The sequence below is a fragment of the Eleutherodactylus coqui genome, chromosome 11, assembly GCF_035609145.1.
Source record: "Eleutherodactylus coqui strain aEleCoq1 chromosome 11, aEleCoq1.hap1, whole genome shotgun sequence".
NCBI classification, from domain to species: Eukaryota; Metazoa; Chordata; class Amphibia; order Anura; family Eleutherodactylidae; genus Eleutherodactylus; species Eleutherodactylus coqui.
This window is the reverse complement of record NC_089847.1, coordinates 25,530,720-25,558,696: the sequence shown is the minus strand read 5'-3', so window position 1 is coordinate 25,558,696 and position 27,977 is coordinate 25,530,720. Positions and strand designations below refer to the sequence as shown.

The 27,977-nt window shown below is 46.3% G+C and overlaps 1 long non-coding RNA gene across 2 annotated transcripts in view; it reads left to right on the top strand.

The window, feature by feature from the left end:
* LOC136582204 (uncharacterized) overlaps positions 1-27,157 on the top strand; it is a 43,891-nt gene extending 16,734 nt beyond the window's left edge. For both annotated transcript variants that reach the window (XR_010787157.1, XR_010787156.1), the window contains exons 2-3: positions 14,350-14,433; positions 27,070-27,157. This is a non-coding gene — a long non-coding RNA (uncharacterized lncRNA). The remainder of the gene's footprint in view (positions 1-14,349; positions 14,434-27,069) is intronic.
* The last annotated feature ends 820 nt before the right edge of the window (positions 27,158-27,977 follow it).

Genomic DNA, 27,977 nt, shown 5'->3' with positions numbered 1-27,977 from the left:
AATGGAGGACAGCAAAGGTAGGATATCATGTCCCTTCTCATATAATACAAAGTTATGGTTTTAGTTACAGCCCCCCCCCCCCCCATTGTTACTGCCAATCATAGATTAATTGATATATTTGGCAAGTTATGTATATTCAAAAAACAATTAACTGCCAGGGGTAGTTTTGTGCAGTAGGATAGAGTAAAATGTTTATGTTAACACATACAGCTGTGGCTTTGGGCTTGCCTGGAGATCTGCCATTTTCTTATCATCTTAATAAGGCTGCAATGCACTGACCTATACCAATGTGTGAGATGTAGGTTGGGCACAATACAGCTTATTTATGTAGTATTATATGGCAACCATTCAGATACATGGCTGTCTGTCCAGAAACATTTGGGTCCATCAGAGCATGAAGTGCTCTTACAACCACACTTGATGCCCTAATAGGACATATGGACAGGAGTAGTCATTGAAAAGCATCCCCTTGAAATACAAGTACTTGGGTGAGGTCTTCTCTCAAGTTCTCAAAACGTGTATTCCATAATTCCTTAGTTATATCTGCTTTATCACTCATAATGTATAAAGCAGGTTTTTAGTTTTTAAAATTTAACTTTTTATCCTATTTTTATAGACACGTTCTTTACAGCTAAAGTGTCAGCTGAAGTAAAGGTGCAGGAAAATCAAAACATCAAGACTGACAATGAGGAGACAGAAGTGGTGGACACAGATAGCTTTGTGGAACAGGAAATCGAAGCAGAATACCAACGTCTTCTTGACCTGATCCACAGCCAGGAAGATCTGTATGTCCAGTACTATACTAGTCAGCAGGAAATACTGGCAGAGTATGATCATACTCATGACCAGATCCAGATCACAGAAGATCTGCACATCCAGGAGGATGAAGAACAACAGGATGGGAAAGAACTGGAGTGTAAAGCAGAAGATAAAGCAGAAGTAAAAATAAAGGAAGATGGAGAGGATGGACTGCAGAAGGCAGACAGCACTAAGGAAAGCCAAAGAGCTTCATGTGAAATGCCAGGGCCCAGTCACATCAGCAGTAGAGGTAGGAGATCGAGAAGTAACTGGGAATGTTCATGGGAACTTTTTATAAGCTTTACAGCTCATATGGTCTACAAGCATAGAAGAAACACATAGGTCTGAACAAGAGCTACAGACACAAGATGGTATTTAGGTCTTTACTGAGGGCTTTACACATTAGTGAATATAATGTAGGTTGTATGTTTCATGATCTGACTATGTATAAGTATGTGTGTTGCTGTGTGATAGTAATGAAGACTCTAATAATCGTTACACATATTAACATGTGCTCGTTTGTTTCCTACAAACAGACAATATCTCATCTAAAGGCAAAGAAAATGAGAACAATAAGGGGGAAGACAACAGCATTAACCTCAACGAAGAGAAACAAGAGTGCACCTCTAAGCAGATGTCCTGCAGTAGGAGCAGTTCTCTGGAAAATACACCAGAGAAGCTCTACAAAACAATCAAAACCTCTCACAGCGGCAGTAGCCATGATGAGGAACTTTCCACAAGCGACATCTGTTTAGAGACACTCGAGCAACCTGGTGAGGAAACCCCTCCCACAGTACCCCTAACATTAGAGTGTTTTACATTCCAACAGACACTGGGAGAAGGAGGCTTTGCAAAAGTTTTCTTGGCAAGTGATAAAATCCGCAAAGAAGACGTTGCCATTAAAGCATTAAGCAAATTTTCGTCCATAAAGGATGGGTTCAGTTTGGTAGAGCGCAATATCTTAGAACTATCGCATGAGAACCCATACCTGATTCATGGCCTGGCCACCTTCCACACAGAAAAAATAATGTACTATGTATTGGAATTGGCCACCCGAGGGGATCTGTTTGATTTTATGGGCAAGAATGCGTCTCCTGATACCCGCACATTACAATTTATTATGGCAGAAGTGATCTGTGGCACTCAGTTCCTGCACAAGAAAAACATCATACACCGGGACCTGAAGCCAGAAAACATACTTCTGACTGCAGACGGCCATATGAAAATAACGGACTTTGGCCTTTCTATCATGGGTGTGTATGAGAGGACCAAAGTAACACCTAGAGGTACAGCTCTATATATGGCCCCAGAAACGGTGAGAAACCAGGCTTATGGCCGAGGGGTAGATTATTTTGCCATAGGTGTGACTCTGTATATCCTGTCCACATACGACTACCCTTTTCCTGGAGATGAAGATGTCAAAAAAGTTCAGTACTCCGTCCTCCACCATACTCCACTCTACCCAGAGTTCCTGACTCCTGACACAGTGGACATCTTACAAGGGCTGCTGTGTAAAGATCAGGACCATCGGCTAGGAGTAATAGGAGACATCAAGAAGCATCCATTTTTTTCTGACATCAATTGGGAAGATGTGGAAGCCAGGAGAATGGAACCACCAGCTGAAATCATGATGGGAGATTTTGATGACCTGAATATGGATCAAATTCTGGACTACAAGGAAATGCCAAACTGTAAAAGACCTAAAGACCAGAAAATATTTACAGAGTTCAGCTTTGTATGTCCAGATTGGTCAAAACACTATTATCCCATCAACAATTGGGCCATTCAATAATGAAGAAAGCTAAGTGGTCAACAAGCAAAGCTGGCTGATGAACTACTCAAACCAGCAAAGCCAATAAAATCCTATCCATATTCTCCTACTACTTTTCACAACTTAACTGATATCATGTAGAACCTCCGGGTAAAAAGAGCCCTGCCACCACTAACATTAAACCAGACTTTCCTATATACCGGACCTGACAACCCTATTGAACATCTATCACTTAACAACCACGTAGATTCGAGCTCAGATGACCCAGGGACTCATTCCGATCGCCATATTTGGGGTCAGGGAGGAATTTTTTTCCCCTAATATGAGGGCCAACCAACAATCCTCAGGGGTTTTTCGCCTTCCTCTGGGTCAACATAGCAAGTAATTACAGGTTGAAATTGAAGGACTTCTTTCAACCTTACTTGCTATGTAACTATCTGGATGTCTCATCTACAATGTGGGGATGACGACAGAAGGAAGCTGCTAAGAAAGAAAGCAGCTCCTTCACCTATTGGACACGACAAACTGAGGGCCCAAAGGCTGAAAGTGGCGTGTTGTAGGATTCCAGGAAAGTGTCACCTATGTGTGATCTGCACCTGGATTTCCAAAAACACCACAAGAGTAAGCCAAGGCCTGAAGAGCAGAATAATCATCATCTGCTCCTTTCTATTGGACACGACAAACTGAGGGCCCAAAGGCTGAAAGTGGTGTGTTGTAGGATTCCAGGAAAGTGTCACCTATGTGTGATCTGCACCTGGATGTCCAAAAACACCACAAGAGTAAGCCAAGGCCTGAAGAGCAGAATAATCATCATCTGCTCCTTTCTATTCACTGCATGATAATAATATCTTTCATGCATTAATAAATTTTGTATAGATTTTTTCTACATTTATTGTCTTCGTTATTCCTATATACAGTAGGAGATGTTTTGTTGCAATTGGTACCAAGGAGAGTCGGAATCAGCGTAAGAGGCGGTATCAACCAAGGAGCTGGCAACAAACATAATTCTCACTCATAGAGATGTCACAATTATCATTTCAATTCCAGAACTACTAAAGTCATACTCTATATGGCAGCATCACAGGACCCTACCTTGTTCTTATTAACCCTTTGCAATCCAATTTTGGATACAGGGTTTCCTAGGGGGCTTTCTTTTTCTGCCATTTATACAATTGCGCCGTCTGCTGGCTAGAGCCAGTACTGTGGTATGGGACATGCTGGAGAGGCCCCCGACAACAGAGCGGCCAATAATATACAACAAGAATACCCTGCCAGATGTCTTCCGACATCGGAGCCTTCAATCAGAAGGTCTTCAGACGTCAGACAATGGATTGGAAAGGGTTAACAGCATGCATCCCAATAAATGTTCTCATTTGATGCCACTTTCTTAAATGCATCGTACCACAATACACTTATCACCTATCCAAAGTCTCATAACTGAGACCACCACCATTTCCAAGAAAGGGGGTTTGGTGACCCACTCTTCTTGTGACTGTGGGCTCATTGCACTCATCAACAGTGACAACAGATTAAATGGCGCAGCGGTCACACATACACGGCTCCATTCATTTCAATGGGGCAAATGAAAACCACTATCGACTGCTATCTTCAGCAGTCCATTGAAAATTAATAGAACAGCCCCAGGCATCTGCGACCAACGCTCCTATTCAATCTTCTCACTGTGTGGGTGCAGTGAACTCGGATGAGGAGGAAAGGAGAACACGAGACAGAGGCAGATATGAGAGACAGCCAATTAGACAGACCTCAAAATTCAATATATATTTATCATTCCTTATTAGATACAGGTTTCAAAATTTGGTGCAACTTTTGCCTGTACAAAACTTATTCTCTCCTTTTCCCAATTGACATTGCCACTTCTTGGGAGATGGTCATTTAGCTAGTGATCGTCCTATTATGGCATCTATGGCAAGGCCTATATTGGTGCTGCATGAAAGTTCCAGTGCCGCCCTGGAGAGGGAGCACAGCTGGCTAATGATAGCCAAACTCCTGCTCTAAAGGTAGGGATTAGAGATGAGCGAGCGTACTCGTTTCGAGTAATTACTCGATCGAGTACCGCCATTTTCGAGTACTTCAGTACTCGGGTCCAAAGATTCGGGGGGCGCCGGGGGGCGGGGGGAGGCGTAATGGAGTGGGGGGTAGCAGCTCTCTCTCTCTCCTTCTCCCCCCCCCACTCCCTGCTGCAACCCCCCCACTCACCCACGGGGCCCCCCGAATCTTTTCTGCCGAGTACTGAAGTACTCGAAAATCGCGGTGCTCGGGCAAAAAGGGGGCGTGGCCGAGTAGGTTCGCTCATCTCTAGTAGGGATCTAAAGAACGTCTGATCCCGGTAACCTAAAGAGACTCTGCCACTTAGTTTTAGCCCTATGAGCTAAGCTTATGGGCTAAAAGTAGGTGATCCGCCGAGTTCGGGGATGCAAGTGCCCATCATTCCGCCAGTGCAAGTGCTGGAAGCTTCCGTTCCAAGCATTAAATGGTGCTGATATGTAGTCCGCCTGTTCTAAGTTTACAACGGGCGGACTACTTATTGCGCCGCTCAAGGCACTGAGCGTTGGCTTCCAGTACTCAAACTTGGGGAATGATCGGGCAAGTAAGTATAGAACTTAAGGCTCAGTCAGAAGTGTTTTATGTGTGCAGAAAATGAACGGGCTTCCCCCTAGAGCGTGGGAGGAGGACATGGGTCTTGAAGGACCTGTCCGCCTAGCCCCGACCCTCCATGAATCCCCATAGCAAACCATGGAGGGTGGTACTGGGGATGGGGAGAGAGGAAGAGAGCCAGTGACGGGGAGGGAAAGGGGACGACCCTCCATGAATCCCCATAGCAAACCATGGAGGGCGGTACTGGGGATGGGCAGAGAGGAAGAGAGCCAGTGACGGGGAGGGAAAGGGGAAGATAGCACAGATGGTAGCATATATCGGGTGGCCGTGAAAACGGCAAACCGATATACGCTCCTGTGAAGTCCTAAGTAGAGATGAGTGAGCATACTCGGAAAAGCACTACTCACTCGAGTAATTTGCTTTATCCGAGTATCGCTGTGCTCGGGTCTGAAGATTCGGGTGCCGCTGCGGCTGACAGGTGAGTCGCAGCGGGGAGCAGGGGAGAGCAGGCGGGAGAGAGGGACAGAAAGATCTTACCTCCGTTCCTCCCCGCTCTCCCCGCTCTCCCCGCAGCTCCCCGCTCCGTGCCGGCACCCGAATCTTCAGGGACGAGCACAGCGATACTCGGATAAAGCAAATTACTCGAGCGAGTAGTGCTTTTCCGAGTACGCTCGCTCATCCCTAGTCCTAAGTCAAAGAAATGTAATTATTGTAAGAATTAAAGCATATTAACAACTTCTTGTACAAAAACCTTTCCCTCTATTTATTATATAAGAAAAGAAGTTGCAAAAAACTGAGATTGCAAAAAAATGAGAAAAAGTTTATTATATTGCTGCAAGAAATCTATTAAGGCTTGCCAAAATCCCCCGGCTACCATGACAGCATGACGACACCTCGCAATCTAATTGTGAAGGGTCATATGGGACCTCCCATTGCCATTTAGGTAATTTAAATGCTGCTGTCAGAATATAAAGTAGCAAATAAAGAGAGCTGTGATCAGTGTGAACTCCAGCTTCAGTCATGTATGAAGCGAGCTTGGCTTCCGAGCCAGCAGAATATTAACCCTGTTTACATAAGGTGTACATGTATGCCCTGAGGCATGAAGGAGTTAAAAGAGTACCTGTCATGTCTATGGACTGGACAGCTCCCTGCTGTCGGCGGTAGCCGACAACCTAGAGCTCTCACGGGAAAGCTGCAATACTTGACCCCTGGTTATGGCTCCCGGCTACTGATCCATGAGGGGAGATGAAAATACCCAACTAATGTGCCCCGAAGCCTCCTAAAGTGCCAAACACCCATTAGAACTATATGCCAAAGTGGCTTTGGCATAGTAATTAGCAGGGATCACAGTGATTGGTTCCTGCTTACATAGATGGCTGTGATATACCTATCGCAGCCATCCATGTCATGTGTTTAATAAATATAGCACAGGATTAGTGTTTCTTCCGATCTTCTGGAACGCTAAGCGTACCCAGGGGATTATGGGTCCATGAAAATCACTTGGACTGACATCAGAGCCGCGCCGAGCGCCCGGCGTCTGGATGCGGAATTTTATTTATTTTATGCTTGATAAGGGGATTATATATACGCTGAAACGCGTTGCATTTATATTTTGTGGCAAGGCTACTTATGATGGATTAAACCCAATTTTATTTTGAATATTGTGGAAAATAAAACAGTTTGGACTATAAACCTGGATTTGCCCTCTCTGCCGGCACGAGGACCATAACACGAGCACAGGGAGATTTTTTGTTACCTCTGTGAAGTCAGCACCCCATCTTTCAAAAAAGTAAATTTTTTTATAAGTTCTGGATGCACCTCAAAGAGTTCTAGAGTTCCCAATTAATTTTAAAAATAGTTCTAGCGAATTAGGCAAAAAAAATCAACAAATGTATCTCTACGGTGCTAACTTTTTGGAAGATGGGGTGCTGACTTCACAGAGGTTTTTTTGTTCTCTTTTCTGGTAATTGCTATCTCAACTACATGGATCTCTGTGGACCTGAAAAGATACCATTGTACCAGGATCTTCCTTTAGGTTCATATCTTTGGATAGGTTCATCGCAGTAAATCGCAGCGGCATGCTGCGATTTTTATACGCGAGTGCTAAATTGCAGCAATTTTCTGCTCGTGTACATCGGTCTGCGCTTTCCATAGATATCCTATGGAAAGCGTTCATTGCGTTACCCGCATACAGATTAACGCAGCAGATAACGCTATGATCTACCGCCAGTGGACAGGGGGTCTAAATGAAGTACAATATGAGGCGAAAAAACAATGGCAGAATTATTTGGATATGCAAAACCTTAACCCCTTCCCGCTCTAGGACGTACCGGTACGTCCTGGGAGCCTGGTACTTCCCGCAACAGGACGTACCGGTACGTCCTGGGGATAGCGCGAGATCACATAAGATCCCTAAACCCCCTTTTTTATGCTTTTTCTAATATTAGCATTAAAAAAAGGCGAAAAAATCAAACCACCACATATTGGGTATTGATACGTCTGTAACGACGTGTACAAAAAGTTGAACACGCTTTTTATTTTGTAAGACAAAAAGCGTTAAAAAAAATCGCTAAAAAACAGAGGCAAAATGCAAATTTTTAGCATTTTGCCTCCCCAAAAAATGCAATAAAAGTGATCAAAAAAGCCGTACATTCCCCAAAGTGGTACCAATAAAAACTACAGCTTGTCTCTCAAAAAATAAGCCCTCATAGAGCTCCGTACATAAAAAAATTAAAAAGTTACAGGACTTTGAATGCAGCTATAGAGAAAAAAAAAAGATTTCCAAAAAAAAGGGGGTTTTATTGCAAAAAAGTGTAAAAACCTAAAAAAATATAACAATTTTGGTATTGTTGTAACCGCACCGCCTGCAGAAAAAATTTTGTGTTTCATTTATGCTGCATGATTAACGGTGTAAAAAAAAAAAAAATCTATGGTAGAATTGATGCGTTTTCTCTCCCTGTTATCATAAAAAAAAAATAAAAGTTTTACGATATTGTCTATGTACCCAAAAGTGGCACCGATAAAAACTACTGCTCGCCACGCAAAAAACAAGCCCTTATACGGCCGCGTCCACGGAAAAATAAAAAAGTTATGGCTTTTGAAAAGTGGAGATGGAAAAATATCAAAAAAAAAATTGCTTGGTCCTCAACGCCAAAATAGGCCATGTCATTAAGGGGTTAATTGAAAGCAGTATAAAGAAAAAAGACCCCCGCGCTCCGAGATCAGGAACTCCGTGACATAAATTAAATGACTTTTATTGCGACGCGTTTCAACGGTACACAGCCGTCTTTCTCAAGCATTACATACATAATAAAATACACACCTTTATATACATAAATAAATCAATCCTTACTCACTACACCCGGCCCGGATAGACGCCGCGTCCCGGCGCCATCTTGAAACCACGTGGAGTAATCCCGTATACAATCCACGTGATGATGAACACGTCATCTATTTCATTCATAAAACAAACCTTTTCACCACTATTATAATCTCTATTAAAACCAAATCACATGGTCAAAAAATAGTCTTATTCCGTAAAATTATATATTAAACAACATATCATAATTATCAATAGATCATTATCTCTATTATACTCAAAATTTCCTTTTCATAATATATTATCAAGATATAGTTGTAAACAATTGTAGACTCAAACCCTAAAACTATTAAATAATGAATACATAAAAAAACAGTAATAAATGTATTTTCAAATAGACCCTCTATATGGATAAATAAAAATAAACAAATAAATCTAATTATATAAATATAGGTAACATAATGTATCTAAGCAATCATTTTCTAATTATACCCTATAAAAATTAATGAATATATTGTCATCATATAAAATACTCTATAAAATTTACTGTTTTTTTATGTTCCTCATCTCGGAGCGTGGGGGTCTTTTTTCTTTATACTGCTTTGGATACTGGAAGCCTGAAGGCTTTACACCCCGGGACGTCTCTCCTGCAACCACAGGATTGAAGACCAGGATCTTTCTGAAGGCATACGTGGATATCGGGTGCCGGTGGCTCCTTTAATTAGGAGCGCACTGTGCACCAGGTGAGTTGTTACTCACCAATTTTTATATTTATTATTTCTTTATATTCTTTGAGGCGCTGAGATTTTATTTATTTCTTTCTTTCAAGGGGTTAATTGAGTTATTCTATGTCACAGTGACACGCGTCAATTTCCAAAATTTAGCTTGGTCATTAAGGCGCAAACAGGCTTGGTCACTAAGAGGTTAAATGGAATCCCTGAAAAATTCAACTCATCCCATAAAACACACCGCCGCCCCCTGGATGGATACACTTCCCACTGGGGGCAGTTCTGACCATTGCCCCCCCCATCCCGATGGATATACTTCCCGCTGGGGGCAACTCCCACCACCAGCTTCCCTGATGGATACACTTCCCATTGTGGGCAGGTCCCACTGATGATCTCCCTGATGGATACACTTCCCTCTGGGGGCAGCTCCCACCACCGATCCCCCTGATGGATTTACTTCCCGTTGAGGGCAGGTCCCACTGCCGCCCCCGGATGGAGAAAATTCCAGCTGAGTGGAAGCTCCCACCGCTGCCCCCCTGATGGATAGACTTCCCGCTAGGGGCAGCATATATTTACATTCCACAACGCTTCTGCTTGATTCAACCCAAACAATCAATCACTGTGAATCAGCCAAACAACCAATCAGGTTGCTTGAATTGTGAATCAGCCAATCCAAACAACCAATCAGCTTGTAGATCGAGAAGAAGTGTTGTGATATGCCCTGGGGGCAACTCTCACCTCCCCCCCCCCCCCCCACGGATACACTTCCCGGTGCTTCCGTTTACATAAATTGTGGCTTTTATTCTGGATCCGCGGAACTGCTGGAGTTTTGTTTCTACAGTAGAAAAAAGTTGTGATTTTTTGAAAGGGAGGAGAAAAACAAAACAAATGCAGCCGGTCTCCAGGGAGGGGGGGGGGTATCCGGGCCTATAATACACTGCAGGGCTCCCATTCCTGCAGTTTACAGCACAGGGCAATGGAAGCAAGGAAGAGCTCACACTGGTCAGACTCTTCCAACAGCGGAGTGGAGGAGGGGAGCCGGGAGCTGCCCCCCACTGATCTGATAGAGCTGCCCGACACCCTCTAATATGCTCTACCAGGTGAGACGGAGGGGAGGATCAGGGGCCACATACTACGCCCATATAGTGTCCAGCTGTAAGAGGAGCCTGAGGGGGAAGCTCCGCCGGCAGCGCGGGGGACGGTCCCAGCACGGCCATGTCCGCCGGCTCTTCCTCTCAGCTCTCTCCTCAGGTGCTTTCTCCATCCCCCTCCTCTCAGCCCGCGGTCTCTTCCTCCTCTCCGCTTCCACTACTTCCCTCTGTTCTCCATCTCTCCTCTCCAGTCCGTCTCCGCGCCCTTTTGTCTCCCTTCCTACACAGGAGTCCCGTGCTGCCCCCTCCTCCGTCTACCTTCTCTCAGCCAGCTGGCCCTCCTCTCTGTTCCCTCTCCTCCCACTCTGTTCTTCCTCTGTTTCCCCTCTCACCTCTCTTTTCTTCCATCTTCGCGCCCTTTTGCTTTCTCCCGTCCCGCGCAGGAGTCACATGCTGCTCTCCCCGGTTGACGTGCTAGGCTCCTCCCTCACTGAGGTGGGGAGGGCGTGGCTGCACTTACGCCCGCCCGCCTCACTCTGATATTTTCTAGCATGTCCTCCCTAGGCGCGCAGATATTAGACTGGCAACCCGAAGTGGGAGCGGCCTCGGCCTCCAGCTCGGCTCTGAATGAGGCGCCGCCCCCTTCCTGCAGTCACATGACACGTGTGCCCCAATAGCTGTGTGTATTTGTGACCCTCGCGGCAGGGTGTGAACATACTCTGTGTGCTGCAGAGCTGAGTGCAGTCTGTTACTCTCTGTTATCAGCCCTTCCACACTGGAGAAAAGCTGCCTGTAATGTTCATCAGTGGGACCAGTGCCAGGAGGTGTAGTACAAGTTCTTGTTCATCAGAGGAGATGAAAACACAACTGCCAGCAGTCACAGCAGGCTGGGAGTTGTAGTTCCTCATTTCCTGAAGCTCTGCAGATGTGGGACTACAACTTCCAGCAGGCTATTAGCTGCACTTCTGTAGCATCAGTTTGGGGGGGAGCTCTGGTCTCTGGCGTCTTTTTGGTGGTTGCTCGGATGAACCGCCCGGAGTGTTTCCCAGGATGGATTTTGGTGCGTATGGCGGTTATCGCGCCACGGTCGGAACAGCAAGAACCGCAAATCATTTTTTATGGCAACGGAGGACGAGACGAGTGCAGATTATGAGATCTAATCAAATGGTGGAAACCCAAGACTGCCGAGACCCTGTGAGGCGCTGCAAGACCCCGGCTGAGGAGGAAGAGGGGGAATAGCATTGGGTGCCGTATGACCCTGACAGAGGGGTGGGGCGCCGCATGGGGCTTCCTTCCAAGGAGGAAGGTAGTTTAGTATATGGGTCTCAGGGGAAGGCACTATTACTACTGGGGCCGCTGTGGGATGTCCCTGTTACTGCTGGGGCCGCTGTGGGATGTCCCTGTTACTGCTGGGGCCACTGTGGGATGTCCCTGTTACTGCTGGGGCCGCTGTGGGATGTCATTATTACTACTGGGAGCCGCTGTGGGACGTCCCTATTACTACTAGGGGCCGCTGTGGGATGTCATTATTATTAAAAGCTGTCAAAATCTGCACCCGGCCTATTTTGAAACAGCCTTGTCCTTTAAAGAACTGTGGAGGTAAAAATCATACATTGTGATAAGCTCCGCCCCCTGACAGGTTGACACTTTGCAATAAATAAGTGCGTTTCGGATTTGGGCACTAGGTCTCTAGAAGGTTCGCTATCACTGCTATAGGGCGCACATTTACATCCTGTAGTGTTGGGTATGTATGAAGGGAGATCCCATCGTACACCACGGGCGCCAGCTGTTTCTTGCAGCTGACATCCGGCTGATCAAAGCTGTTAACCCTTTAAATGCTGCTGTCAACTCTAACAGTGGTATTTAAATCCGGCAAACGATGTTCGGGAGTCCCGTATGGCTCCCTGCGATGAGATCGCATGGAGCAGTGCGATTGTCATGGCATCCAAGGGGCCTTTTGAAAGGCGTCAGGGCTGTCCTGCAGAATGCCTATCAAGCCATCCCCCTGGGGTGGCTTGATAGATTGCCTGCCCGATAGCATTATGATGTAATGCTATGGCATTATATCATACTGCAAAAGTGGTTAAAGCATCGCAAGTTGTTGTCTCCTGTTGGGACTGAAAAAAAAAATAAAAACAAGATCAATAAAGTTTTACTAGTTATAAAAAAATAAAAATAAAGGTTTGTCCCCCCCGCTTTTGTCATATTTATAGTAAAAGAATATAAGACAAAAAAGTACATATTTGGTATCGCCGAGTCCGTAAAACTCAGATCAATTGAAATAATGCATTATTTACCTCGCACAATGAACGTCGTCAGAAAAAAAAAACGGTCACCCTGTCTCCAAGAAAAAATGCAGTAAAAAGCAATCAAAAAAATCATATGTATTCCAAAATAGTGCCAACGGAAACTACAGGACGTCCCACAAAAAAATGAGCCCTCACAGAAGTATGTTGATGAAAAAATAAAAAAGCTATTGCGCGCAGAAGATGGTGGCAGAAAATAATGAAAAAAAAATTAAGTGTCTGAAAATAAAAGCAGTACGGCAAAAAAAAACAACACACTGGTATCATAGTGCCCTGCCCCCAAATGGGAAGTATATCCATCAGCGTGAATACCTGGCCGATATACGGTCGTCTGAATGCGCCTTGATATTGAGGATTACAGTTTTAGATGCAAAAACTTCTGTTAATCCATGTTTACCAAAGTGAATTTTTAGGCCTCCTTCACCCGGGCATCACCACAAGAAAATCGCTGTCAAAGTTGCATCGCACCGCGCAAAAATCACGTTTTCGTGCGATGTGTTGCAACAGAGAGGAAGGCTCCATAGGGAAATATAAAGCCTCAAAGTCACGGGCATATCATTGGACCCGCGAGGTTTTTGTGTCACTTTGCATGCTACAAAATATTGGATGTGTCAAGTAACCCAAAGCATGGGCCTCACATACATTCGATTTGTAGCAACGAAACAAAATCGCCCGTGTGAAGGAGGCTTTGTGTGGCCAGATTGGATTCTATCCACATATCTCCCAGCAGTTAGCAGCATTTCCATATAGTGGGGTTTGAGGCCTTGATCAGGTGTCTCTTCTTGAGTCAGGATGCGTTCACATGTAGCTGATTTGGTGCAGATTTTCGTGCAAATCTGCAGCAGAGTTCACTCTGTCAAATTAATTCATATTGAAGGGGTGAAATCTGCAGCAAATCTGCAACAAATCTGCTACATGTGAACCCAACTCTAAAATGACCCTCTAGTCCTGGCAGCTGATGACATGTATTTTACCTGCTGCCATTCTTTTCTACCTTTTGACCCTCTGATCTGAAGGTTCCGGGTCCTACTTTCAGTCATCCTGCCATAATCTTTCGACCACCTAATTTCCACAGTGCATTGCTGGTGTTGGTCTACTGATTCAGTACGCCTGCTCTCTGACTGGTCACTGCTGCTTATGTGATGGACAATCTGAGAGTAGCACACAGTGTGCATTAGGTAGTGAGAAGATTATGGTGGCCATCTTGGGACGACTGAAAGCAGGGCCTGGAATTAGTGGAGAACGACAATAGGACCAGAGGCTCACTTTAAAGGGAACCTGTCATCAACAATAAGCTCCATAAATAAGTTTATGGGCTTGCAGGTCGGGACGGATGTCCAGGAATATGCTTTTCGTATTTGCCGGGCTCCCACTTCCTTTGCTGTTGGCCCTGGAAATTGGCACTCGGTCCGCGCATTGGACTCTGTGGTCAGTGTGTGGCCACACCAATAAAGAAGAGTGTGCATGCACCCGGTGCCTGCAGAGATGAGCCCATTGCGGAGACTGAGTGCCAGTTTCCAAGGCTGCTGGCCAGGGAATGGGGGGGGGGGTAAGTTTGAAAAGCACTTTCTCGTACCTCAGCTGGACTTTTTATACTGCTTACAGGTGATGACAGCTTCCCTTTAACTTCATATTTTAGCAGGTGGCTGACACGAAAAGTAAGATTTGGTGCGTTTTAATCCATCAATTAGCTTTTAGTAACTCATGTATTTCTTTGCAGCGGGAGATGAAATATTCGTCACCATTGTTACTGGCATATGAAGATAGAATTACTGAGAAGGATAATGTGATCCTGGCAGTTGAGGTGAGTTGGAATTTACTAGCACGCATTGACTTTACATGAAGTTCTCATTCTAGGGTGTATTCACACAGACAATCGTATCACCTGTCAAAACCATTTTCTGATCGCACAGTGCACAACCAATAAAACAGAATGTGGCTGCACTGTGTGATCAAGCCCATACGGACGTCTACTCAGACATTAGGTGATTGTTTAAAAAGTCCAGAATTAGAAAAACATGGCTGCTCAGTTCCAGAGACAGCGCCACAGCTGACCATAGATAGTGTCTGGAGTGCTTTTTTTTTTTTTTACAGCATAAGGGCGCATTCAGATGACCATATATCGGCTGGGTTTTCACGCCTGGCGGATATACGGCGTCCATCTCTGCAGGGGGAGGAGGCTGGAAGAGCCAGGATCAGTACACTGAGCTCTTCCATGAGAGGGGCGGAGCTACCTACCAAAACTTAGCTCCACCCCCTCACATTGCAAATAGTGCCGAGGGGCAGAGAGGGGGCGGGAGCTCAGTGCACTGCTCCCGCCTCTTCCAGCCTCCTCCCCTTGCAGATAGGGACGCCGCATATCGGCCAGGCTAAAAACCCAGCCTATATACGGTCGCCTGAATGCACCCTTAATCATACAGCACTCAGAACATACATTTCCCCCAGTCGTCTCCACGACAGCACCAATGAGATTGCCTCCTCCTGGTAGGACAGGAACATACTGAGAGGTTAAAAGCTCCCCCCCTTCCCCACTTTCCTCAGTGTCTTCCTGTCCTGCCAGGAGGCAGGATCTATGAGAGGAGCTGGTGGAGAAGCCAGCGAAAGTATACAGGCGGATCGGAAGGCAGTGGCTCACCCTGTCATCCCTTCGCAGCCAGACGACTCCCGGGACGCCACATCAGGGTGGTAACCCCCGGGCCAGGTTCCTCCCGCGGCGGCCCATGGGGGGTTCAAAGCGGGAGCCTCAGTCCCCCTCGTCCTCCGGCAGAAATTACAGCGCGGCGCTCCAGGAAGCCCTTTGACGGCAGGGGGCGGGGCGCCGCATCTCACGTCCAGCGCGATGACGTCATCGCGTCTGCATTAGGAGCGGAGGGGGCGGGGCTTAGCGCAGGAGCGCGAAAATTCAAATAGGAACCTGAGAGAAGCCAGAACACCAGCACTACAGGTCGCAAGGTGTCTGCAGCACTGGTATAAAGATGAGTGCTCCAGCCCCAGAGACAGCTGAAACCTCAGCCTCAGCGGCCGTAAGTAGCCAGTGCGGCAAAAAATACAATGCAAATATCCAGTATGCTGTATATGGAAAAATTGCATGTTTACCCGCAAAAATGCTTTGTTTGTCAGGGGGATAAAAAAGACATCCCCCCCAGAACAAAACTGCGAAAATACGTGGCTGGTAGTCTCGTCCCGCATTCCACGCATCAGAGGCCTCTATGCAAGGCATGCGTGGCTAGGCTAGTCAGAGAGGAATCGGGGGGATTCCTGGATGACGTTAGGAAGCTGGTGAAGGAGGAGGCTCGATCAGCTCTAACGTCACTGCCGGCACCGCCAGCGAAACGCCAAAGAAAGGCATATGTTCCCGAGGAGCCTTCTGATTCCGAGAATTCCATCGGATCAGAGCAAGAGGAACAGGCGGCCGAAGAGTCCTCAGAGGAGGAGGACTACAGGAAATATTTGTTCCATCAAGACGAGTTGACGGAACTAATTAAATCAGTCAGGGCTACGTTAAAAATAGAACAGCCCAGAGAGCCGCGGACCCGACAGGATGAGATATTCAGTGGACTTGGGGAGAGGTGCAAACATACCTTCCCGGTCCACAAAAACATCTCTAAAATAATTCAGAGAGAGTGGAGTAAACCAGACGCAGGGTCCTTCTCCGCTCGAGGCGTAAAAAGGAGATACCCCCTGGAGGAGGAAGCTTGCGCAAGCTGGGACGAAATACCTAAGGTAGACGTCCCGGTGGCCAAGGTAGCCAAGAGGACGACTCTTCCCTTTGAGGATGCCGCACAGCTAAAAGACCCCATGGATCGCAAGGCAGAGGGACTCCTAAAGAAATCATGAGAGGCAGCGGCAAACATCCTTAGGCCAGGGATCGCAGCCACTTGCGTGGCGCGGACCCTGGGGGTATGGTTAGAGCAGCTGCAACTACATCTGACCAACAAAACACCAAGAGATCAGATCCTTAGCTCCCTTCCCATCTTGCGCATGGCCACTAACTTCCTAGCGGACGCCGCGGCCGAGACCGTCAAACTCTCAGCAAAAGCCACAGCCCGCGCTAACTCAGCCAGAAGGGTGTTATGGCTGAGATCATGGTCAGGCGACCTGGCCTCGAAAAACAAATTGTGTGCCCTCCCATTCTACGGCCAATTTCTATTCGGACCGGACCTAGATAAAATTCTAGAGAAGGCGGCCGACAGGAAAAAAGGGTTCCCTGAGGAAAAACCACAGAGAGTGAAGACCTTTCCCCGGGCCCCAATGCAGCAGCCCGAGGCCTACCGAGGCAAGGGCAAGACAGGCCGCTGGAGTTACCCCAAGGGGGGCAGAGGAAGGAATATCCTCTTCAACCCCCACCAGGGGGAGCCGAAGCAAAGACCCTGACGCCATCCCCGTAGGGGCAAGGCTGGGGAGCTTTGTGGATCAATGGGCCGCAATCTGCGGGGGCCCATGGATCCCAAAGATCCTACAGTACGGATACCAGATAGAGCTGGTGTCCATCCCCAGAAGGAAATTTATTACCACGCGAGCCCCAAAAAAACAGCTACATTTACTAGGGCGAAGCGTGCGCGACTTGCAACGGTTAAACGCAATATCTCCCGTACCGCGAAACGAGGAAACCCAGGGCTATTACTCCAGGCTCTTTTTAGTAAAAAAAACCCGGCGGGAAACACCGGACGATAATAAACCTGAAAGACCTGAACACCTGCGTCCGATACAGGAGATTCAAAATGGAGACCATCTCCTCGACAATAAAGTTGATCCCCAGAGGAGCCTACATGGCGTCCATCGATCTAAAGGACGCTTATTTTCACATCCCGATCCACAAAGATTCACAGAAATACCTGCGGTTCGCAGTGGACATGGGCGGAAGAATAGAGCACCACCAGTTCAGATGCCTGCCCTTCGGGATATCCTCAGCTCCCAGAATCTTTACCAAGATTATGGCAGAGGTAGCCGCCCACTTGAGAGAAAAATCGATCCTAGTAGTACCGTACCTGGACGATATTCTATTAATAGCAGAGTCCAAAAAACTCCTAACCAAACACCTGGAGACAGTGCTACAACTTCTCCAATCATTGGGATGGATTATAAACTGGGAAAAATCCAGCCTAGATCCCGGCAAGCAGAAGACGTTTCTGGGAATAACTCTCGACTCAGAATCGCAATGCTCCTACCTACCCGAGGAGAGAATACAAAAAATCCGCAGAATAGTCAAAACCTTCCTACGAAGACGATTCTGCACAATTCGGGAGGCAATGTCTCTCCTGGGGAGCTTGACATCATGCATCCCAGGAGTAGCATGGGCCCAGGCCCACACCAGAGCCCTGCAGGCCGTAGTCCTATCCTCGTGGGACAAAAGGCAGTCCTCGTTAGGGGCAAGGATGTACATCCCAAACAGGGCAAAAACATCCCTGCGTTGGTGGACATCCCCAGAGAACCTGCGGAGAGGGGTTCACTGGCTACAAAACCCAGCCATCCACATCACAACAGACGCAAGCGCCTGTGGATGGGGAGCGCATGTGGGGAACCAATTCTTTCAGGGTCCCTGGCCTCAGAGGATAAAAGAACAGTCCTCAAATTTCAGAGAACTACAGGCAGTTTGGCAGGTTCTACAGCAGTTGGGCAACTCGCTACAGAACCAACACATAAGAATACTGTCAGACAATGTCACCGCGGTCGCTCACATACGACACCAAGGGGGCACAAGATCTCCCCCACTGCAAAGCATCGCACAGAAAATCTTTCACTGGGCGGAGGGCCGGATCCTCTCGATCACGGCAACCCACTTAAAGGGGACACTAAACGGAAAAGCAGACTTCCTCAGCAGGAAGCAGATAGACCCAGGAGAGTGGTCCCTCTCCCCAGAGGCATTCAGAATCTTAACCAACCGGTGGGGGACCCCACAGTTGGACCTCTTCGCAACCAGGGAGAACACAAAAGTAGGCAACTTTTTCTCCCTCCGGCCAGGAGATCATCCGATAGCGGTAGACGCCCTAGGCCAGGACTGGGGACAAAGACTGGCCTACGCCTTTCCTCCCATACCACTAATCCCCAGGGTTTTACAGCACTTCAGAACCCAGGGATGCACGCTAATCCTAGTGACCCCCTTCTGGCCGAAAAGAAGCTGGTTCGGTCTTCTGACAACACTGAGCTTCCAGGACCCAGTCACCTTCCCTACCTGGACGGATCTTCTATCGCAGGGGCCACTGAACCACCCCGGCCTAGACAAACTCCATTTAACGGCATGGCTCTTGAGGAATCCTCGCTAAGAAAGAAAGGATTCTCAGAGAAAGTAGTAGAAACCCTAATGTCCAGTAGGAAAAAGACGACCCACCTGATCTACCAGAAGGTCTGGAGAAAGTTTTCCTCATGGAGACAGGGAAGGGATCGCGGGGATTCTATCCCCGACACTCCGCTAATCTTAGAATTCCTGCAGGAGGGCTTAGAGATGGGCCTCTCCCCGAGCACCCTAAAAGTCCAAGTTTCAGCCCTTAGCTCTATCTGCGACACAAAATTCGCAGACGATAGATGGGTCCACAGGTTCCTAACAGCAGCAGCTAGATTACGCCCTAGGCCCATAAACCTGTTCCCAGACTGGAACCTTAATTGGGTTCTAGGGGCCATGACAGCGGTACCATTCGAACCGATCGAGTCGCTACCTATAAGAATGCTTACAATCAAGACCATCTTCCTAGTAGCCATTTCATCCGCAAGACGGGTTAGCGAACTACAGGCCTTGTCCATCCGCCACCCGTTTATGAAAATTGCAGACACCAAACTAATATTTAAAACAGACCCGGCCTTTATGCCGAAAGTAGTGTCAGATTTTCATAGGTCCCAGGATATAATAATCCCCTCATTCTTCAGCAACCCAAAAAACGAGGAGGAAAGAACCCTAAGCTGCCTGGACGTTAGGAGAGCAGTCCTAACCTACATAGATACAACGAGCCACTGGAGGCGGGACGACAACCTGTTCGTCCAGTTCAGTGGCCCAAATAAGGGTAGCAAAGCAGCGAAAAGGTCCATAGCCAGGTGGATCCGCCTGGCCATCATAGAATCCTATAAAGCCCTCGGGAAGGAGATCCCGTTAGCTCTTAAAGCCCATTCCACAAGGGCAGTGGCGTCCTCATGGGCCGAACACAGTTCAGCCTCGGTCGAGCAAATTTGCAAGGCCGCAGTCTGGAAAAAACCCCACACGTTCACTAAACACTATAGGGTAAAAGTGCAGCAGGACGAGGACATGACCTTCGGCCGCAAAGTCCTCTCGGCAGCGATCCCACCCTAATAAACTTTAGTTGGTACGTCTCATTGGTGCTGTCGTGGAGACGACTGGGGGAAAAAGTGGATTATACCCACCTGATAATCAGGTTTCCAGTAGTCTCCACGACAGCACCCGTACCTTTCCCGCCCTATAAAAATAAAATAATAAATTTAAAAATAAAAAAACCCCGGTTAGGGGAAGAAATTTAAGTTTAGCTCCTGCCCCGGCAATTCGTTAGAATCCACTGAGGAAAGTGGGGAAGGGGGGGAGCTTTTAACCTCTCAGTATGTTCCTGTCCTACCAGGAGGAGGCAATCTCATTGGTGCTGTCGTGGAGACTACTGGAAACCTGATTATCAGGTGGGTATAATCCACTTTTTTTCTTCGGGTCTGTATGATTACGACTAGAGATGAGCGAACGTGTTCGGCTCCGCCCCTTTTCGCCCGAACACCGAACTTTGCGAGCAATTCCGTGCTCGGGCGAAAAAAGTTCGGGGGTCGCCGTGGCAGCGCGGGGGGGTGCGGCGGGGAGTGGGGGGGAGAGGGAGAGAGAGAGGGCTCCCCCCTGTTCCCCGCTGCTGCCGCCCGCGCCGCCGCGCCTCTCCCCGCCCCCCGGCGCCCCCCGAATCTTTACGCGCGGACACTGAGGTCCTCGGTAAAGCCGGTGTCCGGGTGCGTAAGTGTTCGTTAAGAACACGTTCGCTCATCTCTAATTACGACCATACCAAAAATATAATTTGTTTGGGTTTTTCTACTTTTGCACAATAATAACCCTTTTATTATTATTTTTTTTACATTACTGTGAATGGGACTCAGTTTCAGTACCACACACAACAAATTGACAGTTGTGACATTGCTTTTGGAAGAAAGCAGCCATGTTTTTCTAATTCTTGACAGCCCCTTTAAACGTTAATGTTACAATTGTATCCAGTGTAGACAACCTACTACAAGCTAAACAGAATGGCCTGCGGACGGATACATTGTAGCGAACTAGCAGAGAGATTTGTGCAGCTAGTGTTTAACTCAGAAGGCATTGTGTAAACTTGATACAATTGTGAATGAGTGCCGAGTAGGCATGTACAGGTTCTCAGTCACTGACAGCAAGCAAATAGATGGAAAAGGGTGGGGAATTAACCTGGGCTCTGACGCTCGGGATCCTTGACGATCAGCTGATTGCTGGCAGTGCTGACAGTATGGACAGCACAAGAAGTATATTGCTCTGTCTATAGTGAAGCAGCCCGGGTTGGTATTCCACTGAGTGGAAGCTGTGTCTGCAATAGCAACCTGGGCCGCTGCACTACGGGCATTGCAAATTGTTTCCTACGCTGTTCGTTCTGATAGCGGTGTCAGGAATCAATAAAGGACCCCAAGTGATGGACCACCGCGATCATCTATTAACCCTTTCCAGTCCAATTTGTATCCTAGTTTTCCTAGGGGGTTTACTCTTTTTCTGCCGTTATACAATGGCGCTATCTGCTGGCTAAAGCCAGTACTGCATGAGGTGACATGTTGCATAGGCTCCCACAGCAGAGAGGCTGGCAATATACAGTAAGAGAACCCCGACGGACGTCTTCCAACATCGGAGCTGTACAGCCTTAAATCATAATGTCTTAAGACGTCAGACAGTGGATTGGAAAGGGTTAATGACCCATCCTAAAGACACAGCAGCTCATCAATAGAAACAATCCTCAAAGTCCTAGACAACTCCCGTTGAGTTTACCTTACATTGAACTGAAAAACCCCTTTAATGACTATACAGTTAAAAGTTCTATGACTTTCTACTGTTCTTTGCATTCACGTTTTCACCATTTTTAAGGTCTCTGCTTGCTGTCATTGAATAGTTTTTTTGTAATCTTTTAATAGACATATCAAACTACTAATGACGACTTGTCAGTGAGTATGCAAGTGCTTCTCCCTGGTGACATCATCGCTCTGCCCTCTGGTGACATCATCAAAGGTCCTACAACATATGTTAAACACAGAGCCTGACTGACATAAGAACAGCACAGTTAGGTCTCTGGAAAAGGGGAGGGCAAAAATAACAAAATGAGAATACAATGAAGCCGTTATTATGTCAGACACAACTCAGCAGTCCTGACAGAAGACTCCGACCTGTCGTCACCGCAGAGATCCGATAAGCTAAAGGATCTGTGATGGCGTCACTGCTGTGGGAGGAGCCAAGCTGTGTGTGTGTGTGATGTGATGTGTGGGGATCATAATGGATGTACCATGCAGCACAGCTGTGTGGTGCCACCAGAAATACTGGTACTATAATTGTCTAATAGTAATTACTATACTGTGAGGTAAAAGAAAGCTGTGCTGTGATTGGTGTTATACTGCGAGGTAAATGAAAGCTGTGCTGTGAATAGTGTTATACTGTGAGGTAAATGAAAGCTGCGCTGTGATTGGTGTTATACTGCGAGGTAAATGAAAGCTGTGCTGTGAATAGTGTTATACTACTGAGGTAAATGAAAGCTGCGCTGTGATTGGTGTTATACTGTGAGGTAAATGAAAGCTGCGCTGTGATTGGTGTTATACTGTGAGGTAAATGAAAGCTGTGCTGTGATTGGTGTTATACTGTGAGGTAAATGAAAGCTGTGCTGTGATTGGTGTTATACTGTGAGGTAAATGAAAGCTGCGCTGTGATTGGTGTTATACTGTGAGGTAAATGAAAGCTGCGCTGTGATTGGTGTTATACTGTGAGGTAAATGAAAGCTGCGCTGTGATTGGTGTTCTACTGTGAGGTAAATGAAAGCTGTGCTGTGATTGGTGTTATACTGTGAGGTAAATGAAAGCTGCGCTGTGATTGGTGTTCTACTGTGAGGTAAATGAAAGCTGCGCTGTGATTGGTGTTATACTGTGAGGTAAATGAAAGCTGCGCTGTGATTGGTGTTCTACTGTGAGGTAAATGAAAGCTGTGCTGTGATTGGTGTTATACTGTGAGGTAAATGAAAGCTGCGCTGTGATTGGTGTTCTACTGTGAGGTAAATGAAAGCTGCGCTGTGATTGGTGTTATACTGTGAGGTAAATGAAAGCTGTGCTGTGATTGGTCTTATACTGTGAGGTAAATGAAAGCTGCGCTGTGATTGGTGTTTTACTGTGAGATAAATGAAATCTGCGCTGTGATTGGTGTTATACTGTGAGGTAAATGAAAGATGCGCTGTAATTGGTTGCTATGGACAATAAAGCTTTTCTTTTAGACAGCTTTTATAAGTGTGCGCAAAGTAGGTCAGTAGGGCAACACGCAAAGTGACCTCCATGTTGGTTTGCCCAGAGTATCTTGTGTATTTACAATGGCTGAGACCTTTGCATTAAAACTATTCCTAATTCCACTGAATAATATTCCTGCGCTAGGAGATTTATATGCACGGATTGTAGTCGCCGCCCTGGGACCGGCTTTTACTAGTATTCCTCTAAAACATCTTGTGGCCAATGTTTATTGCATAGCACCTTCCAGACTGATAACTTTTAGGCCTCTCTCACATCTGCGCTTCCCTATTCCTTTTTTCGCCTCCAACCTAGCAGCCGAATAGTGAGGGTGCGTTCACACGTTGCTGATCTGCTTCGGATTTTGTTGCAGATCTATAATAGATTTGACCCTTTAAATTGAATTCAAGCAAACTATCAGCACAGAAGAGAGGCTTGTGTAGCTGACGGAGGATTGTCTAGACTGGATACAAGTGTAGTAAACCTTCAGCAGGGAAGAGTATTAGATCTGTTTAGGTTTTCATCTACAGTAGTTCCATTCACTGAGAGGAAGCAGCGATCTTTAAAATGTCTACTATTTAGGCCCCGCGTGATTTTGTAGCGTTGCTACAATACTACAAATTGCATGTATGAGAAGCCCATGGTTTCCTATGGGCTACTTCACACATGCTATATTATGTAGCATGCTACAAAACGACACAAGAACCTCACGGCTCCGCTATATGCACGTGACTCGTGAGGTTTTGTAGCCCATGTTTCTCTATGGTGCCTTCCTCCCTGTTGCATGGCATCGCACGAAAACGCGATTTTTGACAGTAGGAAATTCTAAAATTTAAGCCCTGGTTGCAGAAAAAAAGGCAAAAAACACACATACATCACCTCTGCTTCACTGTCATCCCAGCCGAATCTTCTCCCTAAGTCCCCGGCAGTGATCTTCTCCTCTTCTGGCCGGGGATTCAAAAATCCCCGACTTCTGGAAGCGCTGGCTGTGATTGGCTAAGAAAAGAAGAAGATCTGTGCCGGGGACCTGGGGAGAAGATGCGGCCGGGCTGACAGCGCAGAACAGGTGATGTATGTGTTTTTGTTTTTTTTTCTTCTTCAGCTACGGCGTATTTTCGGCGAAGGGCTTATATTTCAAGCCTCCCCCAAAAATCCTCGCATGTGGCGCTACAAAGTCGCGGTATCACCACAAGAAATAGCAGTGATTTTCTCGCAGCGATGCCATGTCGCTCGTGTGAACAAGGCCTAACGAATGTCACTTAAAATGACATTTTTTGCAAGGGGATATTGTTTGTAAAGTTCTGGAAGTGTCTTTTTTAACAGCTTGTGCGTGCATTACTGATTATTCTCCTCTGCGGACAAACCCCTAAGGCCTCATGTCCACTGGGTAAATGGAATTGCGGATTCCGCAGCGAATTTTCATCGCGGAATCTGCAGCAGATTTTGCCCATAGTGAATCATTGCCATCCGTGGGTCCATTAAATTGATTTTTGCACCCACGGATGGCATTTTAAAAGAATTGCGTTTTTCATGCGCGAGAGAAAAAACGCGGCATGCTCCATTCGCCGCGGATTCTGCGTGGATCGGCAACATTGCTAGCACATTGATAGCAATGTGTGCGGATATCTGCATGCAAAAAAATGCAATTTAAAGCAAATCCGCGCAGAATCCGCGGCAGATTCTGCGTGGATTGTATTTTTTGAGTGGACATGAGGCCTAAGAGCCTCCTTGCCTTCATACATATTAAATGGGTCGTAGCAGAATCTCAAGTTATCCCCTATCCACAGTATAGGGGATAACTTGCTGAAACCCTGCCTATCTCAAGAATGGGGGTCCCGTCTCTTTCTTCTCACTGTGGGGTTACTGCACAACACCCTCCAGTGAGGAGGAGGCTGAATAAAGAGCTCCAGCGCCTCATTCTCTTTAGAAGCAGTAATGCAGAGCACCCAGGGGCACCGTATCCAACTAGGTGGTACATGTGCAAGCTGCCCAAACGCTGAAATGTCTTGGCACAAATACTATAAATTGTGGAAAGATGACACACTCCTGCCACAGTGGTCTGATGGACCTTTCTCTTGCTTGTCGGTTAGTGAAAATGACATCTCTCAGATTGATTGTTTCACCCTTCAGAGATTTACTTAAAAGAAGCAGTAACTTCAGACCACTCCTACTCATCTACCAGCTTGTTTGTCTCATCATTTATGTAATATACTTGCATTAAAAACTTTGTAGCTTTACCACTAAGTATTGTTTATAGTTGCTGCCACTACTTTCTGTTGGTCACAGATAAATGAATGATTCCAGAGCAACTTTAGAAGTTATCTTCACACACTGCTATGCACTCAGAGCTGCAGACACTGTGATAATGATCTCCACAATATCTGCTTCTCCTGCTGTTAGTGTGTGGGTGTATAGCTCCATTTACACTCAAAGATGATCGCTCAAAATTTGTTCAAAAGATAGGACGGTTGATAGCTTGAGCGATCATTTTTCATAAGCTGCTAATGGGCACTAATGTCCATTAGTGTCTTATTAGCTTCATTTTCATGTAAATGAGCCTCCATGCGCTGTATGCAGAGAACAGCAAGTGGTCTGTTCTCTGCATACAGCTCCTTTGTTCTTCCGAGGGACTCAGCTAAATACAATGTTATCAGCGCTCCCGTGGAGAAACACAGTATGCGGTCCCTGCTATCAGATCACCGGGCCAAACAATGGATTTTAAGCTCAACTAAAAATTAACGTTCGGCCAAATCGCAAACAATGATAGCATATAGCAATAATTATTGAGCGAGTTTTGAGCAAAAATCGTTGCGTGTTAATGGGGTTTAAGTCTGTGTGGATGTGCACACATTACATACACACCGTATAATGGGTTTACTAAACATTTGGCCAGAATGTCTCTATATGCCTAATCGTCTTGGGAAAGCAGAGGCATTCAGATACTGCCCCCCTGTTGACTAGACCAAAGGCAGTGCAATGCAGCATGGGAAGTGAAAGCAAGGAAGTCAGGACAGGGAACTACTGGTAGAATGCTACGCTTGCTGCAGACCTCCTCCCAAAACAAAAGAATGGGGGTGAAAACAACAGCAGCAGCAGATGAGAGGAGAAAGAGAACCTGTGTATTCTAGAAAACTTGTTGACTACTCAAGGAAGTTTTAAAATTCACCCCTTCCCAATATGTACGGATCTATGTTGGCTACACAGCCACAGTGTTGTCAGTGAGCACTAGAGCTATTGATGAAGGACACATCACTGCAGCCATGTAATGTATGTTCAACATCGTGGTAATGGCGGTGGCAGTGGGTATACAGAGGTTTACAGCGGTGGGCTTTCACACATACAGAAAAGCATTGACACTCTGGGGCTTATTTACTTGTCAAAATACAACAGTTTTCTAGTGTAAATTAAACCAGAAAACGGTCTTGCATGCTTTGCGCACATTTATGTGTTTTTAGACAATTTCACACAGTTTTCCCCACTTGTCCGTAAAACGCACAATTACAAAATTAGACCAGACAGACTACTTAGCAGCCCCATTCAATGCACTGAGCGGTGGCTCCCAGAGCTCCCACTGGTGGAACGACAGGGTAGGTAAGTATAACACCTACATCCCCAGACTCAGCCGGTCACCTACTTTTAGCCCATAAGCTGATCTCATGTGTGTGGGAAAACTGCATAAAAAGGGAGCATGCTGCATTTGTTTTCCCGTACGTGTTACCTACATGCCGTGGGAAAATGACATCAGCGTATATTTAATTACCTGCGGCTGCCCAATGCTTCCGTATGGGCGCGAATCGCACGTGCAGGAGACCTGCATGGATTTTGTAAATTGATTTATGCCGTGGACATGAGGCCTTAATAACAGCATCTGTCTGAGCATACCCTTGGGGAACTGCAGTCTCTTCAGGATTGTGTTTTGTGTGTTTCTTCAATTTTAGCTTATTTTCCTATTTATTTTTAATCTCCTCTTCATGATTAGGAGGAAATGGAAAAAATTCAAAGTGAGACTTAAAGACGTGATAGAGGAGACTGAAAATTGCACCATTTTTTGAAGTGTGACAAATCTGTATCTAATAAGTTATGGTAAATATATATTGAATTTTGAGGTCTGTCTATCTGTATGTCTCTCTTGGATCTCCCTGTCTCTCTTGTATCTGCCCCTGTTTCGTGGTCTCCTCTCCTCCTTATCTGGTAGTCTCCTTGGTCACTACCGCCTCTCTTTCTCTTATTCCAACTCTCCCTGGTACAAATTCCAACCAAACATATCATACTGTATGTGGAAATGATGAAGACAAATTCTGTATAGATGGTTTGATACATTTATTATTAATGCATGCAAGATGTTATTATCATGCAGTGAATAGAAAGGAGCAGATGATGATGATTCTGCTCTTCGGGCCTTGGCTTACTCTTGTGGTGTTTTTGGAAATCCAGGTGCAGATCACACATAGGTGACACTTTCCTGGAATCCTACAACACGCCACTTTCAGCCTTTGGGCCCTCAGTTTGTCGTGTCCAATAGAAAGGAGCAGATGATGATGATTCTGCTCTTCAGGCCTTGGCTTACTCTTGTGGTGTTTTTGGAAATCCAGGTGCAGATCACACATAGGTGACACTTTCCTGGAAACCTACAACACGCCACTTTCAGCTTTTGGGCCCTCGGTTTGTCGTGTCCAATAGGTGAAGGAGCTGCTTTCTTTCTTAGCAGCTTCCTTCTTTCGTCATCCCCACATTGTAGATGAGACGTCCAGCTAGTTACATAGCAAGTAAGGTTGAAAGAAGTCCTTCAATTTCAACCTGTAATTACTTGCTATGTTTGTCCCAGAGGAAGGCAAAAAACCCCTGAGGATTGTTTGTCCTCATATTAGGGAAAAAAATTCCTCCCTG